This window comes from Antennarius striatus, chromosome 11, assembly GCF_040054535.1.
Source record: "Antennarius striatus isolate MH-2024 chromosome 11, ASM4005453v1, whole genome shotgun sequence".
NCBI classification, from domain to species: Eukaryota; Metazoa; Chordata; class Actinopteri; order Lophiiformes; family Antennariidae; genus Antennarius; species Antennarius striatus.
In genome coordinates, this window is record NC_090786.1 from 22,425,092 (window position 1) to 22,437,390 (window position 12,299).

Below are 12,299 nucleotides of genomic sequence, written 5' to 3' on the forward strand. Positions count from 1 at the left end.
TGGTGATGATGATGATGATGATGATGATGATGATGATGATGGTGATGGTGATGATGATGATGATGGTGATGGTGATGGTGATGGTGATGATGATGATGGTGATGATGATGATGATGCTGATGGAACTGATAGACTTACGGCGGGAGAGAAGAGAAACGGTGCCTCGAGCTTAGAGAGCAGTTTTTATCTGTGTGAAGACAGATTAAATACAACAAGACTGTCTTGTACACACACACACACACACACACACACACACACACACACACACACACACACACACACACACACACACACACACACACACACACACACACACACACACACACACACACACACACACACACACACACCAGCAGACTCCAATGCCGCTACACTGCCAAATTTACAGTGAACAGCAGGGGAGAAACGTTCAGTTGTGAACAGACAAAAGAAAAGAGAAAGTTTTCTTTGAGTGAGGTGAGGAGCCCCTCACACACCACAGGTGTGAATAAAGTGTGCTGGAGGAGAGGAGAGTAGGCGTGAGAGAGAGTGGGATGGTAAGAGAAAGACACAAAGAAGAGTGTGAAGATGAGAAAGGAGGAAGAATGATGACGAGGGAGAAGCGATAATACGTATGATTTGTGAAAAGAGAGAGAAGATCATGACGGAGGAGAGAAATGTGGTGTTTGGTGGACGGGCTGTGAAACTCAGCGCTGATTCATTGTCTTGGTGTTATCACTATGATGTCCACGGTTATCTGATGAGTCATCGACACGTTCATTTTGATAGGTCAGTGTGTGAGGAGGTAGCAGAAAACCAGCTGTGACTGGATCTGGACGGCCATCACACTGATTTAATCCCTCAGTAAAGAGAAGGAGCAGATGATTAATCTTTCATCTATCAGCCACCAGAAGATGAGCTGGTCTCAGCTGAAGCACTCCACCGTACCTGTGGTCAGTCTGTAACGTCTCATGAGAGTCTGACACACACCAGAACGACCTTCATGTAACAGGATGAACTTCACACACACACACACACACACACACACACACACACACACACACACACGCACGCACGCACGCACACACACACACACACACACACACACACACACACACACACTTTTCAAGACTAAGATAAGTTGAGTCTTTTTCAGGAGATAGAACTAGAACCAATGCAGTCACAGACTGCAACATCCCGCCACACCCCTGAATCCAAAAATTTTACCTTTACCTACTTGCATAGGTCAAAGATCAAAGCTAGTGCTCTGACCAACTGTCATTGATCAAAGCACTAACTTTGATCTATGGTCTTACACTGGTCTTCTCCCTCATCTTTCTATCTCATCCGGTTCCTGGGTTGAAATTTGACCTTGACCTAGTTTTCTAAAGGTCAAGGTCATCATCTCATCTTCATCCCCTTTGCTGCCTGAGTCATGTGCTTTTTGTTTCATCTTTCTATCCGCAACGTTTGTGAAGACATTTGGTGGACCGACGGATGATGACCTTGACCTTGAGAAAACTAGGTCAAGGTCAAATTTCAACTTTTGTACATTTTTTTGCACATATCTCAGGAAACGGATAAGATAGAAAGACGAAACAAAAGGCGTTATATTCAGGGAGGTGAGGGGATGAAAATTAGATCACAAAATTGACCTTGAAAAACTAGATAAAGGTCAAATTTTCACTTTTATACATTTTTAGGGACACATCTCTAAAACCTAATGAGATATAATCACAAAACAAAAAGCAACATTTTCCTGAAGCCAGAGGCACAAAACTGTGACGATGACCTTGTCCTGAGTCTGTCTGCTACAGTATTCCTCTAGCAGTGATCAACTTACAAATATGAAATGAAAAGCCAAGTACTTGATAGTTTAATATAGAGTTCATGGCTGCGAACATTATGAAAGTAGGTCAGGGTAAAAATTTGAATTCAGGGGTGCTGTGGGATGTTACAGTCTCTGACTGCCTTGTTTTTACTGGGGTGGGGTGATAATGGTGATAACGAAGAAGGAAAATTCTGGTGGCTTCAGCTGGATGAGTGTGGCCATCCTTCATTCAGTCAAAGGTCTGGCTGAAGATAGTGATACAGGCTGAATGTTTAAAAAAATGATCAGAATTGAGGTAAAAAAAGTTCCTGTGGCTCCCTGTAGTGTCAGAATGATTTTTCCGTCTCCATGCGCCTTGACAGAAACTTCTCCTCTTCAATACTTCACCTCTCATCATCGTCTCTCTCGTGTTTGCCCGGTCCTCGTTCTTCTGTCTCATCCATGTAGAACTTTTACTAATGGTGTTTGACCTACTTCACTTCAGCTTCCCATTTCTTTTCTAATCTCCCTTTCATCCATCTCTCTGCTGTTGCTCTTCCTGTCTTTTCATTGTGTTTCCTTCATGAGCTGCTTTCTTTCTGGCTTCTTTTTCTTTCCCAGCAGCTTATTTATTCTGTTCTCTCTATTTTAGTTACATATTGTTTGTTTTATCGCTTCAGTGATCATCCCTTCTTTCAGGCATTAATTCTTGATGTTTTATCTCTATTCACTGTTTAGTCTCTCTCTCCTTATGAACATGTGTAACAGTTGTGCTACAAAGAACATAAGACTGTTAAAACAGCATTATGGTCGATTCAGACACAATGATCTCACTAGCTGCAAAAAGACAAACATTTGAGCTGAGCTGTTTATGGCTCTCATTTAATCTTAATACATAACAATGCACTGACTTAATGAAGTCAAGAAAATATTGCCTTACAGAAAACATGAAGATGTGATTGATATTCTCCCGATGCGATTAGGACTCGTCTGCCTTGACTCAAAGAGATGGAAGCAAACACTGAGCATCTTTATTCCAGGATGCTTGAGGTGGGTCAGGGTGTCTCGTGACGTTTCAGGTTGTAGGCGACAGAAGAATGGGTAGAAGTGTCTGACCGTGCTGCTGAGCTGAGGTGCTATAAATGACTTCACACATAGTCCGTCACAGAGAGGTCTGGGGTTCAGGACAAATGTTTGGTTGGATGCAGTTCAGCCTTACATAGATCTTTCACTAATGGTGATTGATGACACGGCTGCCCACTGATGCTGACCTCTATGGTGGAAGATTTAATTCTGGGAATTGAATGGTCACATGTCTTAATCCAGTGGGTGTGAGGACGATATGCTGAGAATGTTCAGGATGATGTTGGGGATGATGTGGGTAATCTGAAGATAGTTCATGAAAATGATGGTGTTGAAGTCCAGAGAGGGTAGCTCAGGTGGTAAGAACAGACATCTGCCCATCAGAGGGTCAATAGTTTGATCCCACAATTCTTATAGTATGAGTGAGTAAGATGAACTTCCCCTCTGAAAATTGGTGAAAGTCGAATATGCCTTTAGCACAGCAATGTTTTCCCCGTGTGTTATTTGCACAACGCTCACTGAAAAGTTTCTGCAATCAGAAGAGAAGCATGAGGCGCTGCTGCAGCCGGTGGTCCCCTTTTATTGTGGCAGGAACAAACAGAACCAGTTATCTGAGGCCACCAGACCAGGAGCAGTTCCAGACCACTGAACAGGAGTCACTGGATGTCTGTAGGAAGGGCATTCTCATTTAAAGATAGGGGCCACTAACCACCCCCATAAATGACCACTGGTTATATGACTGGGACTGAAAACCTCCACTTCATTCTACGTTTCAGTTTGATCAGTGCAGGGGGGTTCTACTGGTCTCCTTTACAGAGGAAACGATCGTAAATCCTGCAGATAGAATCCCATCTCTGGCTGAGGAGAGGAGACGGAGCTGTTAAGATCGTCATTCTCCAAAAACATTTTTTTAATAATAAGTATTATTATTATTGTTATTATTATTATTGTTATTATTATTATTATTATTATTATTATTATTATTATTATTATTAGTAGTAGTAGTAGTAGTAGTAGTAGTAGTAGTAGTAGTATTAAAAAATTTAAAAAAAACAAATTTTTAAATTTCTTCTGATGCGTGTCAGTTGCTCATTAAAAACAATACTCAAAATGTTAAAAACCATCACCGACTAGAAAAGGGAGAGCAGCAGTGCTGAGGGGACGTCTGCATCTCTCCAGTGATCTCAACCCCTGTCCACGCTCTGATAGAAACCCTCTGGCACGGCGGCTCACATGGGCCGGGAGAGGCGCTGCTCTCTGTGACAGTAGAAGAGAGTCAGTCATGTAAAGAAAGGAGGAAGGCACAAAAGACAGCTGGACCGAAGCTTCCAGGGAATGTACCATCAGCTGGCAGACATCTTCACAGACGTTTTAGTAAATTTAGTATTCCGACTCGTAGTCCCCGCATGCTTCAAAAACACCTGAATGACGACCCCCCAGTAGTACTCACCTCCATCATCATGACCCGCTTTGAGCACACACACAATTCCTTCCTTCCTCCAATACATTTGTTAAACTAGAGCTGGCTATGGCGGGGGACAACATAGAATTCTGTTTCTGACTGTGAACAGTGTCATCACGTGTCATCACGTGTCATCACGTGTCATCACGTGTCATCACGTGTCATCACGTGTCATCACGTGTCATCACGTTGGACCAGTGAAGGTTATCAGTTGTCTTTATAGAAGCACCCTGGAAGAGAGGAGAGTTATTAAAGAAGAGATAAATGATGGTGAGTGTGCCAACATTTGAGGCTGCAATGCGTTAACAATGTTAGGTTATGCTCTGGTAAACACATGGAATGAAAAGGCAGACTCAGATAAATAAATAAAGAAGTTTTATTGTCCATGAAACGTGTTTCCACCTGGTGATGGAAGCAAGCTCTCATTTCAACTCATATTCCCTCACTCTCATCATCGCTCTATCTGTTTCTGACTAGTCGTATGCACAACGGCACACACTTAGACACACACACACACACACACACACACACACACACACACACGCACACACACACACACACACACACACACAGAAACACTCAGAGCACAGGAAATATTTGTTGCCAACGTTATGTTTTGCCTTGTCTTACCTCTGATTTCAAAGATAAGCTTGTAATATTACAGGTTTGTCTAAATTCACGCTCTGACTGTGTCAAAACAACAACACGCGTGTTCCCATCTTTGCATGTGAGAGAGCAAAACCAACAAATAACTTTAATAGAAAACCAGGCTGAAAAACAAAGGAAAGAGAAGAGAGGAGATGAGCAGCTGGTCAGGTTTATACAGGCAGGGAGAAGGAGGACACCAGAAGAAGCTAACAGGAGACAAAGTTCTGTACGTCTAAAACTCAGGCAGGGCAGCAAGAGGGTAAACGTGAGGCGTGAACCTCAAACCGAACCATGACCACTGATACTCTAACCCCACACAAACTTCAATTTAGATGCAACATATTTTGTAACACCACAACCCTGATTCCAGCCACGATGTTGGGTTTACAGCTCCGTCTGAAGAGGTTCGGAACGCTGACCCGCCATTCATCTCTGTACAGGAGGGAGGCCTTTGTTTAAAATGTCATCAGAATGAGAGCTAATCCCACATCAGACTCAGTCTGAGAGGCGGTGGGGTGAGTCTGAATGCACTAAACCCCTGCACTGTAAAATATGCTGACTTAACTTAAAAAATGTATGCAAACTCATTGCCTCAAATGAATTAAGATAAGTCAACTAAATATAGTTGAGCAACCTTAACTTGATCATTCTGAGTGAGCAATACTTAAAACCTTTAAGCTCATGCAATTTAAGAAATTTTAAGCCCTGTTGATTTAAATAATCTAATTCAGGTAACTCACTTATTTTTAGTTGACTTACCTTAGTTCTTTCAAGGCAATGAGTTTGCATAAATTTTTTACGTTATCCCAGCCAATGTTCAACCCTTTACCTACATGGCCTCGCTAGCTGCCAAGCACACACACGAGGGGCAGAAGGGAAGATCAGGTGTAGATACTCCAGGAAAGGTTTCTATACCCCCGTTACGTTGCTCTGAGTGTAAGTTGGATATCTTTGTGAGGGACTAACACGAGGAGACAGTCGGCTTCACCGCAGCTATAAAATCCAGCCTCCAGAGTGAGGCTAATGTTGAATTCATGATCGCTGTGAGTTTCTGAAAGCTTTTTGTTGAAGTGGCTTCAACGTTTGAAGGCTGCTCTGGGTTCTCTTCTGTGTTTCATGAGTATTGATGTGACGTTAGTCATCAGCAATGCAACAATTGTCTCGTTTCTGGAATAAAGAATGTGAGACTCTAGCAAACAAAAAACATGTCTTCATAAAATAAATACATCAAGCTGGAACAAACATGAGACAGAAGGCTGGAAGGTGATCTACAAATCAGTAAATGTGTGACAGCGTTTAGCGTCATGACACCACGGTGGTGACAGACACGTTGGCTCTTTCTGGCATCAAGCTGGTGACCTTGTGGCGTTGGGACAGATCTCACACTCATTTTAATTATAATGGAGGCATTAAGCTGCCATCAGGAGACAGCTACACTAAAATGCTATCATAATTACAGCAGTGGAATAGACTGGGGGTTTTGATCCCTGTAATTTTGTAGTTGCTTAGCAATCAGTCTGTACAGAGGACGGCAACACAAAGCTAAATAGAAGAGAGACTGATTTGTTTTCAATGATACTCCCTCACTGAGATGAAATGTCACTATTGTACTTCATTGTGACACCTGAAGGTCCAGTGGAACACCTCTGTGGGTTTCTTCAGGGTTTGGCTGTTTTGTTGCGGATCTTCTTAATAGAAGGAGTAATACACTTAGAGCTGCCTCAATGAGATGAGACTGTTTCCTATGCTTCTGTCATGGATCAAATTCAGATTTTGGGAGTTGGGTGAGTTTTTTATTTCTATTTATTTAGCGGCTAAATGAATGAAAATTTCAGCCCATTGATTCTCAAATATTGTATGACCCCAGCGAATTTTGCTTGATCTTTGCAGTACTACTATAAAGTGTAATCACACCTCTGCTGCAGTAGGTGGCAGTGAAGCCATCATGTCCACATGTAGACACGTTCCATTAACTGATTGTTAGAGCATTGGAGCGTAAGCAGGGAGGATTAGCTACACAGCCAGCCAGCCAGCCATCCATCCATCCATCCATCCATCCATCCATTCATCCATCCATCCATCCATCGGCAGTCCAATGGGAGGTGTCATCATTGCGATCTCTGCTCCCTCTGTGTGTACAAGGAATCATGGGTACTGCATGAGTATTCTTCTTCAGCATCTTCTTCCTCCATCTGCGTTAGGACTGTGAGGCTCTTCCTGCTGTGGAGCTGCTGACGTGTTCCCCTTTGAGTCATCTTCCTGTGGTTAGGAGCCGGTCTGGTGGTCGCTGGCACTCTTGTCCGGTTGGAGATTCACGTTTGTGGGTGTGAGAGCAGCTTCGTTAGTCCATTATCGTACTTTTCTGGCTCCCCTCTGCAGTTCAAAGCTTCCAACAGGCAGCGTCTCGACACTTTGACCCCTGCTGAGCCTCTGGAGGATGCAGCAGTAACAGGACAGCTGGATGTCCTTCAGGGGCGAGAAGAATGTCAGAACAGGATCAGGACACCGGCCATCTGTTGGGAGCACTGACAACACAAGCAGACAGGGAGGGGGTACACCCCTCCTCAGGAGAAAGCATATGGTTTAATGCACTGAAAGAGGCTATGGTGACTAATCTCTCTAGAACCGTGAGGAGGCTGCCACCAGATGAAACAGAAGCAGAACAGAGCCAGAGAGGACAAGCTAAGGTAGACCTGGTGCTGAAACACACAACGGATGTGAAGAGCAGACGAGTACAATCATAAACATTACCCAATGAGAAAGAACTTGTTTAGAACACTATACTAAACCAGCGGGAACCCGTGGAAATTCCACGATAAAACAAAAATATCAGACTTTATACCAAACATGTGAAAACAAATGTTTTGGTTTATAAACCAAACGCACCAACGCAGGCAAAAATCAACGAGGTGACGTAACGACTTTGTGTCGGCCAATCATGGATGGCGCTGGGTGGGCGTTGTGAAGCCGTAGATGAATGCTAGCAGGCTAACTGGAGAAAGAAAGCTAACTACTGGTGAGACTGGGAGAGGAGCTAACGCTAAAGGAAAAGGCTCCTGTCCAAAGAGCAGGTGTTAAAGAAATGTTAGAGAAGTTCTGTTAGTGACTACATGAACACAACTGTATGGAGTTACTAAAGAGCGTTCTGTCAGCCCCCCAGGAGCATTGTGGGTACTACATGGATTGTCCCATTCCAAACAGAAACCATAGCTGGACAGACTGTTGGTGCTAGCAGCTAGTTTCACTCACTAATGGTTGTTTTGTGTGTGGTTCTGTTTGGACTCTCTGCTCTGAACATGAACATTGTTAACAGTTCTGACTCTAGATGATGATGATGATGATGATGATCCATCAGAGGTATTTCTGCTCCTGACACAGCAGACGCCTTACTCCATTTCGTTTACATGATTCCTTTTGGCAGATGTGCCGTGATTGGTTGGGCGCTTGATCGACAGATAGTGGGTGGAGTTGATGACAGACTTTTTGAGGTGAGCTTATTCAAATATATAGGTGGGGATTACCTTCATGAGTAGCTTACGACTTTTCAACGTTAGCTGTAGGCAAAGACCCAACAGCTTAATTTCAAAAGCTTGTGTCTAATTATAAAGTAGCTTATGTGTCAGTTTTAGCCTTTTCACAGAACATGCATCCTCTATCGGGGGGGTCGAAGTCATTTTCTCTGAGGGTCACATCTGCATCACGGCTGCCCTCAAAAGGCCAAATGTAACTAATAAATGTAACTAAATGTAACTACTCCTTAATGTAACTAATAAATGTAACTAAATGTAACTCAGTGTAATGTAACTAAATGTAACTACTCCTTAATGTAACTAATAAATGTAACTAAATGTAACTCAGTGTAATGTAACTAAATGTAACTACTCCTTAATGTAACTAATAAATGTAACTAAATGTAACTCAGTGTAATGTAACTAAATGTAACTACTCCTTAATGTTAAATAACTGAATTTCTGACTGATTCTAGTTCCAAACATTACAGTTAGACAGAAAAAACATGTTTGTTTGTTTCTCTGTTCTAACATAAATCCTTTTCATTTGTCAGGTTATTAAACCCACAGAACTCCATCAATCAAGGATCAAACTATCAATCAATAAAGAAAAATAACATCAGACACAAGTTAGGACATTAACTTTGTTCACGTTTAGTCAGAGTTAAAATGGGCTGAACTACTGCATTGTGGGAAATGTAGTTTTGGTCAAAGCACACTTTTAACTTATATATTTTTCAAACATTCTGACTTGCTCTGAGGGCCACATAAAATGATGTGGCGGGCCACATCAGGCCCCCGGGCCTACCGTTTGACACATGTGCTCTGGAGCAATCATTGTCACATCATAGCAGCTTGAACACGTCACATCCAGGCTGTACAGCACGGAAGTCTGTGAGGTTTTAATGACGCGGCCATCTTCAGCAGGGAGTCAACACGGGGTGATGGGATGACACAGAACTTCAAAGTGGAATTACACCTAGCCGGATTCAGGTGGAGCTAAAGCCTGATCTGTTCCACATGGAAGCTGTACAGCAGGAATGAAAAAAAACCGACTCACTGATCCATACCGCCAGGATTTTTGTTTTCTGAAAAAAGTTTTCTGAAGTCAGTCTTATGTTTCCTCATTTCCTCTCTTGTTCTCATGTGTTCTCTTCTTCCATTTCATTTTTATGTCTGGCTTTTACAACCTGAATTGTTTTAGGAAATGAGACTGGTGGAGTAGTGAGGATAACACCAATTAACAGCTTGATAATTTAACTGTGAGTGGGTCTTTCCCAGAACTGTGTTCCCAGAAGGACTAATTGAATAATAAGATCATTACAGCCATGAAACCAGTGGGTCGTCAGCAGCAGTGTGCTTTACTACACCGACTCACTGTAAAGGACTCTAAACTGTGTGTGTGTGTGTGTGTGTGTGTGTGTGTGTGTGTGTGTGTGTGTGTGTGTGTGTGTGTGTGTCTGTGTGTGTGTGTGTGTGTGTGTGTGTGTGTGTGTGTGTGTGTGTGTGTGTGTGTGTGTGTGTGTGTGTGTGCGTCTGTGTTTTTGAAATAAAACATAATGAAACAGCAGGGTTTTGTTCCTGTCAGATTGCATTTGCTCAGTTTGTTTATTCGATTATTGACCTTTTCCTTTAGATCATTGATTATCCTATTAAACCCACTGCATCCACATCTCATGGCATTAATCTCATTATCATGCCCATCCCACGTCGTCATCCTCATCTGCTCCATGCCCTTGTCCTCTTTTCTTTCTAACGACTCCGTCCCTAATGAGCTGCTTTTCCTGGGTTCCTGATCCCAACATACGAGGAGGGAATGAGATCCTCTGACCTGACACCACAGGATGATGAGGGGGTCAATGAGAGGGAGGTGGCAGTGATACACGGATGCAAGCAAAGATCATGTGCATCATGGACACGCCTCGACACGCAAGTCACAACTTTAAAATTTTAATTACTATGTTTCTTTAGTTTTCACAAATACAACAACTTTCAAACCCCGATACCCCGTTTGGATCTGCAATGAGAAGTTCTCTGCTGGTGGCGTTCTACAGCCCTGCAGTCTTCCTTCGTTTATTAAATATTACATTTTATGTTGTTGTTATACTTGTGTGCCTAATGAATGCACTAAGGAGCAGTGCATTCATTAGGCACACAGGTAATAAGAACAATAAATAATAATCATAATTCAAACCTTTATTGATCCCCAGAGGGTAAATTCTCTTTACACTCTCATGCATGCATTTCTGTTAGTTTTTCAGCTCATCACACACAGTGTTGTGAACAAGGCCCCTGAAACACAGCACACTGGGGGCCTGTAATCATGCAGTTAGTCCAGTCCAGGGGAGGAAGAGTGACGGGTCGCGCTCGGAGGTCGCGCCCCAATGAGCAGCTTGTGGTGGGGACGGCGCCCTGCTCAAGGGCGCCTTGGCAGTGGCTGGGAGGTGAGCTGACACCTCCCACTGTCAGCTCACACTCCAAGGGATGTCATGGCGGGAGCGGGAATCGATCCACCGATGGCTGGGAGATCCGTCTTCAAGACATCTGCTCGACCGCTGAGCCACTGCCGCCCCAAAGCTGCTGGGCATGAGCCACTGCTCCAATGGACCTGTAGGTATAGCCAAGGTGTGATTTGTTGGGGGGGTGGAGGAAGAATGGGGTATAATCCCCCCCTTTGGTTTTTCTGTCTCTACCTCTAATAAATGAATTGCTTTAGTGCTTTGGGTAGCACTGTTGCCCCACAGAAGGTCTTGGGTTCAATTCCCCCCGTGTCTGCTTGAGTTCTCTACAGCTTCTCAAAAACATGCATCGTAAGTGTGAATAGTCTCCTGCATGACCCACGACCTGTCTTGTCTTCAAGAAGATAAATACATATCGTGAAGGATTTTTTAAAATATTTTTTCTCTGAAGGTCCAATACTGTCAGGTTTGCCGGTGACCTGTGGAGACTGAGGACTCTTTGTGAATGCATGAAAGTGTTGAGACTGATCTGCAAATGAAAACCGCCCTTCAGATATTTGAGTGCTTCCCTGACAAGTACAAATTGGGTTTAGTTATGGTGTCTTGAAGCACATTTTTACCTTGGAGAAACGTGTGGAGAAACAATTATGAAGAGTGCTTCAAACAAACTGAAAGCATTTCTTATCTCTCCAGTTTCTTCTCATGAAGGCTGTTGATGTCATTGCTCACGTCGTCTGTGCTGCCAGATTAATCTGATGTGTGAGAATTATAGAGCAGCACAAATGCCGTACCTGACAACGACAGATAACACTGATATTGATTTTGAAGGTCTGGGATATAAAAAAAGGGGTGCCAGTCCCTGAATACTGTGACATTCACCAGTTCTGGTGTCCTCAAAAGTGTGATCTGTTGACTGCTGTGCACATTGTTACCCTCAACTCAAATAAGTGCCTTTATAGCAGTGTAGCTCAATAAACATAATTTCAGTGAGAAAAGGTTGAAATATACTGTGTCCACAATTTTTAGGGAAGTTATATTTATGAGGATTTAATGTGTTATTGTACAATCACAGTGCTCTGGTTCAGTCCAAAGTGTTCACAAACCCTTTGGTCTACGCAAAACATGACAGAAGTCTGAGTGTTGGGGTTTACAGGAAACCAACACACATGGGCCAGTACCTGGAGCACCATCCACTGGAGCCCTTGGCGTCATCAGGACTCTGCAGAACAGGGCCAACAAACTGCCAGTCAGTATCCAAGAGCAGCTAAAAGAACAGCAACACCTGAAAGGGGCACTGAGAACCTGTGGATATCCTGACTGGACCTTTGAGAGGGCTTGTTAGGAGACGG